Raw genomic sequence first — 9,601 nt, 5'->3', positions numbered from 1 at the left:
TTGCTTGTCTGTAAAGGATTTTATTTCTCCTTCACTTATGAAACTTAGTTTGGCTGGATATGAAATTCTGGGTTGAAAATTCTTTTTTTAAGAATGTTGAACATTGGCCCTCACTGTCTTCTGGCTTGGAGAGCTTCTGCCAAGAGATGTGCTGTTAGTCTGATGGGCTTCTCTTTATGTGTAACCCGACCTTTCTCTCTGGCTGCCCTTAACATTTTTTCCTTCATTTCGACTTTGGTAAATCTGACTATTAAATGTCTTGGAGTTGCTCTTCTCAAGGAGTATCTTTGTGGCATTCTCTGTATTTCCTGAATTTTGAATGTTGGCCTGCCTTGCTAGATTGGGGAAATTCTCCTGGATGATATCCTGCAGAGAGTTTTCCAACTTGGTTCCATTTTCTCTGTCAGTTTCAGGCACAATCAGACGTAGATTTGGTCTTTTCACATAATCCCATATTTCTTGGAGGCTGTGTTCATTTCTTTTTACTCTTTTTTCTCTACACTTCTCTTTTTGCTTCATTTCATTCATTTGATCTTCAATTGCTGATACTCTTTCTTCCAGTTGATCGAATTGGTTACTGAAGCTTGTGCATTTGTCATGTAGTTCTCGTGTTATGGTTTTCATCTCTATCAGTTCTTTTATGGTCTTCTCTGCATTGATTATTCTAGTTATCTATTCATCCATTTTTTTTTTTCAAGGTTTTTAGTTCCGTTGCTCTGATTACATAGTTCCTCCTTTAGCTGTGAGAAGTTTGATCAACTGAAGCCACCTTCTCTCAACTCCTCAAAGTCATTCTCCATCAAGTTGTTCCATTGCTGGTGATGAGCTGCGTTTCTTTGGAGGGGGAGATGTGCTCTGATTTTTTGAATTTCCAGCTTTTCTGCACTGCTTTTTCCCCATCTTTGTGGTTTTATCTGCCTTTGGTCTTTGATGATGGTGACGTATTCATGGGGTTTTGGTGTGGGTGTCTTTTCTGTTTGCTAGTTTTCCTTCTAACAGTCAGGACCCTCAGCTGTAGGTCTGTTGGAGTTTGCTTGAGGTCCACTCCAGACCCTGTTTGCCTGACTATCAGCAGCAGAGGCTGCAGAAGATAGAATATTGCTGAACGGCAAGTGTTGCTGTCTAATTCTTGCTCTGGAAGCTTCGTCTCAGGCGTGTACCCCACCGTATGAGGTGTGAGGTGTCAGTCTGCACCTAGAGGGGGATGTCTCCCAGTTAGGCTACTCAGGGGTCAGGGACCCACTTGAGCAGGCAGTCTGTCCGTTCTCAGATCTCAGCCTCTGTGCTGGGAGATCCACTGCTCTCTTCAAAGCTGTCAGACAGGGTCATTTACCTCTGCCAAGGTTTCTGCTGCTTTTTGTTTCAAGGTTCTTAACTTCTTTTCCTTGGATTAGAACATGCTCCTTTAGCTTAGAGGAGTTTATTATTACCCACCTTCTGAAGCCTACTTCTGTCAATTTGTCAAACTCATTCTCCATCCAATTTTGTTCCCTTGCTGACAAGAAGTTTTGATCCTTTGGATGAGAAGAGGAGTTCTGACTTTTGGAATTTTCAGCCTTTTTGCACTGGTTTCTCTCCATCTTCATGGATTTATCTACCTTTGGTCTTTAATGTTGGTGACCTTCAGATGTGGTCTCTGAGTGGACATGCTATTTCATTCTGTTTGTTAGTTTTCCTTCTAACAGTCAGTGCCCTCTGTTGCAGCTTTGCTGGAATTTGCTGGAAGTCCACTCCAGGCCCTGTTTGCCTGGGTAAAGGAAGCTGCAGAGCAGCAAAGATTGCTGCCTATTCTTTCCTCTGGAAGCTTTATCCCAGAGGTGCACCTGCCAGATACTAGCCAGAGCTCTGCTATATGAGGTGTCTGTCGGCCCCTACTGGGTGGTGTCTCCCAATCAGGATACACTGGGATCAGGGACCCACTTGAGGAGGCAGGTTGATCCTTAGCAGAGCTTGAACGCTGTGCTGGGAGGTCCACTGCTCTCTTCAGAGCCATCAAGCAGGGATGTTTAAGTCTGCTGAAGTTGTGCCCACAGCTGCCCCTTCCCCAGATGCTCTGTCCCAGGGAGATGGTGGTTTTATCTGTAAGTCCCTGACAGGCTGCTGCCTTTTTTGCAGAGATGCCCTGCCCAGAGAGAAGGAATCTAGAGAGGTAGTCTGGCTACAGAGGCCTTGCTGAGCTGCAGTGGGCTCCGCCCAGTTCAAACTTTCTGGTGGCTTTGTTTACACTGTTGCTACAACTGAATTTTACAAGAAAGTTTATAGATGGGCCTAGAGGAAGGTACAGAAGTCTGACAAAAACAATAACAGAACAGCAGTCACTCTGAGAGAGACTTGAGATTAGGACCTAGAATTTGAATTACTTGCTTGATAAAAAAAGACGCAAACTTTTTCTATTATGTTTTACTTGAAAATGTGATTTAAGACTGTAGAGTAGTAGATGAGAAAAGGAGACATGGCCTGCATACATGACAAGGAGATGGCTAGTTTATCCTTTTTTGTCTAGATCTGTTATATTAAATATGGGCTCATGGACATCCCAGTTGAATATGCATGGTCAATGCAGCAAAATTATTGCAAGTGCAAAAGCTAGCACAGCTAGAAACATTAGGTATCATTGGGTAAATTTAGTGCCAATTAAGTAGAAAAAATAGAATTAAGGCAATACATATATATGAACATTAGATGGCTAATAAGTGAATATATAAATTAATTTTGTGGAGAAATTAGGCAAACTGAGAAAGTATACATTAAACAAAAAATGTTAGAAATAGAAAAAAAAAATTCTCGAAGATCTTGTAGATGTAGTTGGAGTTGCTCTGCTAGAAGCCCTTTTTTTGCCCCAGACTTACTTATTCTATTGGTGACTGTTTATTCTGGTGGCTATTTATGTTTTCATTACAGGTCACATAGACACTCTCTTAGGCATGGCTAAATAGTTAGAGGAAAACTACAGGATAGAAGACCCAACTTCACACTTTATGAAAAGTGAAATAATGGAATCTGTCACTGCCATGGGGCATTTGCATAGTGTCTCACATATGCAGTCCTGGATAAGCTGAACAACTGATTATGTTAAAATCGATGTAGAAATGCATGTGACATGACAGGACAACTCTGATTTGATAATTTTACTGCTGGAAATCAACACAATGAAGAGGAAAAAAAATATCAAAGAACAATGTAGCTGAGTGTGAACATTACAAAGAACACATGGAAAAGATTCCATGTATAGAGTCTGAATTTTATAAAATTCTGCTTCAGCTACTTTTGAGAGGTGACCTTCGTTTTCCTTTCTTTACCGTATAAGATTAAGGCTGTGCCAGGGACCATCAACTGGAATCAAAGGGCTGGGCCACTCTGGCTTGAATAATTATCCCTGCCTAGGAAAAAAGAGTAATCTTGCTGCCTTATGAAGTCTGTCAAAACAATAGACACACTAAAAAGCCTGAAAAGAAAGTATGAGATAATTTGGAAAATAAAGAAGCATTTTTAAAAGCTTCCATATATTTCTAAAAATCTAGAATGCTACACTCATGCCCCAACAAAAGTTCTGGGAAAGGTTAAGATCTCACGTATTCCTGAAATTTATTCTCTGAGTAACAGGAAGTGAAGACAAAAGTAGAGTTGCAAACTGCGTAGCTGTGTTAAAGGCATGGTTTATTACAGAGGCAGAGTACAATTGCAAAGATAGAAAATGTGTATTCTCTAGACATATAAAAAATTCTCTCTCAAATCAAGAGCCAATAACTAATGAAACAAAGGTACCAGTGACCACTTATGACAAAGAATACAGCTTTAAAAATAAACTGAAATGGTCACTAAATAAGCAACTATAACTCACAAGAAACAGCCACAAAGCCTAGGGATGGAGGAGAATTTGATTTCCAGATTTACTACAGTATAGTATTCAACATGTCTGCTTTTCAACAACAAAAAATGATAAGCCAGGCAAGGTGATGTGCAGCCAGGTGGCTGTAGCCCACTAGAATCTGAGACCCTACACTACCCTCTGCAGAGCTCTGTGGCCTGACAGAGAGAATGGTGTCTTGAGGCCCTGCCCCCTCCTCTTTCTGGTGTCCAGAGCTGTTATCACCCACTTCCTCATAGCCCAACTGTTTTCTTTCCCGGGACCTGAGATTTGGGCTGCTTTTCTGTTGTAGTTCATGGGGAGTCTGGGCTGCCATCCCCCAGGAGGGAGGCAGTCCTCTCTCAAAGTGACCTCCCAGCCATCCATCCACAGAGGCATACCCGTCTCTTAGAGGAGGAAGCTTAGGCCCAGGTGCAAACTGTGAACAGAAGCTGAAAAGAGGCACCTCCCAGAGCTGTGAGTGGCCCTCTTAGGCTTCTTGGGATGGGTGGTGGAGAAAGCCCAGCAGGCTGTGGTGGGGGCTGTTTCACAGGACCGGGAGACCACATCTGCCCACTGCCAGATGGTGCCTTCTGAAAGGTGGCCTCCAATGACCCTCACAACCCCAGCGCATGTGGGGTGGAAACATTAAACACCTGCCTAGGACAGCCAGGTAAGCAGGGACAAGCAGGGACTCAGGGCAAGGGAACCAGGTGGGTGAGGGGGAGACGAGGGGCAGGGGCTGAACAGGAAGCCGGAAAATGTTCATCCCATCCCAGATTCGATCAACTCTTGGGATCAGCCCCCTGGTTTTCCCTGAGCCCTGTCCCCCTGACTGGTTTTTCCTCACCTCCTTGTCTCCTCCATGCCAGAGGGCCCATGGGCTCAGCCAGCACACCACCTGTCCCCAGATTGTAACTGTCTCCACACATCTGTCCCTTGATGACCCTCAACAACATTTGCACATCTCTTAGCATTTCCAGGACCAGAAGCCCCACCTCCCAGTCAAACCCCTCCACAGCTGGGCAAAGTCCCCCTGCCACTGTTCCAGGACAAATCACCCAGGCATTGTCTGCCTGACTGCTCTCTCACACCCACAGCCCATCTGTCAGAAAAACACTGTGGGCTCTCCCTTTGCCACCCCCATCACCAACCTCCCCTTCCACTGGGATGTGACAGTTGCCTTCTGCTGGCTCCAAGGCTTTGTTCCAGCAGGCAGCCTCCTGAGCCCCTGTGAACTGTTGCACTCACACCTGTGATGGCCTACCTCACCAGGAGCCAACATCAAAGTCCTCACAGGCCAGCCCTGGCCTCCTTCCAACCCTGGAACCCCTAGAGCCCTGTGCCTCAGTCTCCCCATCTGCAGCCTGGGTGCTCCCTTCCCACCCACAGCCTGAACCCCAGAGCCAGCTCACCCAGACAGTGAGCTCCATGGGCCAGGCATCCAGAGCCATGTCAGTGACCCAGCCCCTCCTCCACCCTAAGGGAACCCTGACTGTCAATGTGACCCTAGGGAGGTTGTCCCCAAGTCCTTGGTCCCTCATTTGCCTGTGGAGGGCAAGACTTGGTGAGTGGGAAGCAGGCATTACCCCAGACCAGCCCTAAGTGCCTGGAGTCTGGTCTCATCTGTGTCTTCAGCCTTGGCCTCCCATCTTCCTCACCTCCTGAGGTGCAATGCAGGAGAAAGTGTGTGTGCGTTGCGGCCCCATGATGGCCCATGTCGAAGTGCCTGCTGCTACCCAGCTGAGAGCAGCATCCTTCTGTTCTGGGGCTCAGCCTTTGACTTTCCCCAGGAGGGCCCTAGCTGTCCCTCACTGATGGGGTTGGAGCCCCTCATTCAGGCAGCACCTCCTGGGGGTGCCCTCCTCTCTACCAATCATCAGAGAGACCCTCATGGAGGGGGTGCTGCGGCCACACCTCCTGAGACCCCTTGGCCACTCCTGGGCCAGGCAGCCACTCAGTGAACATAGCCACCAAGGCCCCCTACCCACAGCGTGGTGTGGACCCAGCAGGCACCCTCTGTCACATGCACACAGAAGGGCCACAGCACGCACTGTGTGAGCTGCTGCAGCTGCTGGCTCTGATTTCTTCATGGGAGGAAGTCAGTGCCTGCAGTAGTTGGGGCCCATGCGGTCCAGGACACCAGCCCTGCACTACCCTTGACCCGACAGTGAGCTCCGCTCCATGGGACCCCTGCCAGGTGGGTGGCAGCTCAGCTTCACAGAGTTTCCACTGCTGAGGACCAATGGTTCCTGCAGGCAGGCCCACCTCAGGCCCAGGACCTCAGCGGGTAAGGAGAGTGACTGTGAAGTACACACACTGAAACCTGGCACACAAGGCCTCAACATCTCCTTGGGAGGCCCCTGGCACCCCTTCTTTACAGGCATACCAGTGGAGGCCACTGTAGCCGTGAGTGGGGAAGGATGTGACCCAGAGTCTGAGGTCCTGCCAGACAACCCTCAAACCCCAGGCTGGAAACTGTTTCTCTAAAGGGCCAGGGGTCAGTATTATCAGCTTTGGCAACCATTTTCTGTGCCAAGGACTTAACTGTGCCATTGTAGCCAGATAGCAGCCTTCCCCCAGGCCACCTGTAAATAAACAGTCATGATTGGATTCCTGTAGAACTTTATTCATGAACTGGCAACATTCAAATTTCACAGCATCATGAAGTATAATTGTTTTGATTTGTTTGACATTTGGAAATGTAAAATCCACTCTTAGCTCACAGGCGGCACACAAGCAGGTGGGGACAGGCTGCAGTTGGCTGACCTCTGGCTGAGATGAAGCTCAGAGGAGTGGATGACAGGGTGGGCGAGCCCAGCCCCCTCATGGTGGAGATCTACCCCAGGAGGGGTGGGGTCCCTCTCTATCCCTCATCTTGGCTTCAAGAGCAACTCAGGTGGAGAGTGGGGGAAGAGAATGGGCCTCAACAACAAGGACAGAGATGCCAGCTCAGGCAGTCATGTGGACAGATCCACTCAATGGGGCATGCTGCAGGCACCATTTACCCCAAGCTGAGCACAGACACAGCCAGTCCAGGAGGCCGTGGTGAGAGCTATTTGGTGTGGGGGTTCTCTGGGGCAGGAAGCAGTCTCTACCCTGCGGCTTATCTGGAAGTGCCATGCAGCAACCATTACAGAAAACACACACTGAGCATCAAGAGCAAAATACAAATAGGACACCAGATCTGGCCAGTTGGGTCTCACAGGCCAGTGGAGTGAGGAGACCCAGGTGGGCCTACTAGGGTGGTTGGTGGTGGGCTCCTTCCTATAGGGAGGTTGGGACCCCCAACTCACAAATGACCCACATAAAGTTCCCACAAGCTCAGGGGAGAGTCTGTCAGTCATTAGGCAATGGGGTCAGAGCTAGAGCCACACAGCAGGTGAGGAGCCCTGTTCACTTTGCCCGGAGGGCTGAGGAGCTGCGGTGGGGACACACACCCAGGGGCAGATGCACTCAGGTGGCCCCACACCCTCCCCCTGCCCAGTGCCTGCCCACCTCCCTAGGGCCCACCAAGGCCTGAGACCCAGAGACATAACACCTGATCATCACACCCAGGCTTCCCTGCCAAGGCTAGACAATGCCTAGTGCAGGCAGGCAGTCTGGGCTTGGGACCAGGACAAGGGTGGGGGTCCCACTGGGTAGGCCTGCTTCCCCAGACCCAGCTGGGATGGTTGACCTGCCACTTGTCATTCTGCCAATGTGCAGCCTAGATATGAGGGGCCCACTGCAGACTCTGGCCACACCAGTCACACTCCCCAGCCAGGCCCAATTCTGCCCATCCCACCTAACCTGGCCCCACATGTCCAGTGCCCACCAAGATCCTGCCAGCCAGAAGGACCCACGCTCATCTCCTAAAGCATCCACATGCGCCTGCATCCCATAGGGACCCACAGCTCAGGGACAGCCCCTGTGGACCCTCATGTTCAGTGGGGGGGTCTCCTGACCTAATCCCCAGCTCTCAAGTCCTGGCCATCATGTATTTTGGGGACCACCAAGCACTGGCTGCTGATGGCCCCCAAGAAGGCAGAGAATGGGCTGATCATGGCAGCCTCAGGCCTGGGCCCTGACCCCAGGGAAACAGCTGGTTAGTTCTGATTTGGACTGAGCATTAACAACAGGTCAAGCCATGTGCACAAGTATTCTCTTCAATCCAGTCCAGCAGGAGGCTGGGGGACCCAGTGCAGCCCCCAGACCAGCCGTGCACAGTGGTTCCAGCAGTGTGGGGTGGGGAGCAGGGAAATGCCCCACACTCAGCCAAAAGTTGACCCCTGACCTGTTCACCCACCCTGCACAGGGACCCCAGACTTCAGGCAGAGGCAGGCAGTGGAGTTGTCATCTCCTGGGATCCCATCCAGGGCCCACAGAGGCCTGAGAAAGCCCTGCAGGGGCTGAGCTGGGGAAGTCAGGCAGTGGCGGGGGAGGGGGAAGGCAAGTGAAGGGCAACATGCAACCGGGCATGACTGGCACTAAGACTTCAGGGTCTAGCTGGCCTTGAAAAGGTGACAAGAGGACAGAGGCCAGTCGAGCCCCTCCACACCCCAACCAGCTGCCAGGCACACATGGTGCCCCTCACTTCCCCAGAGATCCCAGGAAGGGCTCTTAATCAACACAATGGGGGCCCCACCTGCAACCACACATGCAGTGGTGTCCACACATATCAGAGAACGAAACTCCTGCTGTGCTGATGTGGGGGACGAATATCCCTGCCCCCATATTCCCCAGCTTCATCCCCACATGGTGCTGAGCTTGGGATGCCCAAGCCAACAGCCCACTGATGCAGCACCATAGGGATGGTGTGTCCTGAAGGGAACTGCGGGGCCTAGGGGGCATTTCACAGAGCATCTCCCTGACTTTGTCATTCACCGGCCCTCTGCCTCAGTTTCCTCCACTATGACGCAAGGGAGAAATCCCACCCCACAGACCTGGGGACCCAGCGAGGCCACCACACCAGGTTAAATGGCTGCAGTGTACAAAAGCCGGGCTGAGAGTCCCTGCCCGAGGTATCTCGCCCTAGGACTGAGGTCCATTAGTCCATGGCCAGGACAGCCTGTCGGAGAGGGCTCCCAATTCCAAGTCCCTGCAGCTGAGACCCCCAGCGCACTGGGGGAGGCACAGGGTGGGATGGAGTGGAACCACACCCCATCATAAGAGCCCTGGGCAGACCTTAGAGAACAAGCATTAAACTGACACTAGAGTCTGAAGCCAGCTCCGCCTAAATACTTGGGTTTGGGGTAATATGAGAGCGGGGGTCAGGGAACAAAGCGTTCTGGTTTTAGGTCCACAGGAAGATCTGTGAAGCGCTCTTGGATAGAGCACACGTTGCCAGGCATGTGCTTGAAAAGAGCCTAAGAAGAGGGGGCGCCAAGAAGGAACCCCGACGCCTAGGGAGAGAGTCCATCCTTAGTTTCATAAGCCAGAAAAACAAAAACAAAAGCAAATCCATGGGCCAGGGGGCTAATGGGGCTTTACTGGGACTATGTGGTCTAATCCTCCAAACAACCCTGCCATAGCAGCCCATCAGTCCTCTGAGACAGGTGAGGAACCTGAGGTCCCAGGAGGACACCCAGAAAGTCTAGGCGGAGCCCCCTAGGCCCCTACACCTCCCCTCGTGGCAGCTCCAACCCCAGCTTTTTAACTAGTAAGTCACTCGGGCAGCTGGGCCACTCCCGCTCCCCCTCGCGGGAAAGCAGCTTCGCGCTGCCGCCTGGCTGGGGACAGGGGCGCCGCCTCCCGCGGCTCCGGAGCTGGCTG

The sequence above is a fragment of the Colobus angolensis genome, unplaced genomic scaffold (genome assembly GCF_000951035.1).
Source record: "Colobus angolensis palliatus isolate OR3802 unplaced genomic scaffold, Cang.pa_1.0 Scaffold288, whole genome shotgun sequence".
Taxonomy (NCBI): domain Eukaryota; kingdom Metazoa; phylum Chordata; class Mammalia; order Primates; family Cercopithecidae; genus Colobus; species Colobus angolensis.
The sequence above is the reverse complement of the archived record's forward strand: the minus strand, read 5'-3'. Positions refer to the sequence as shown.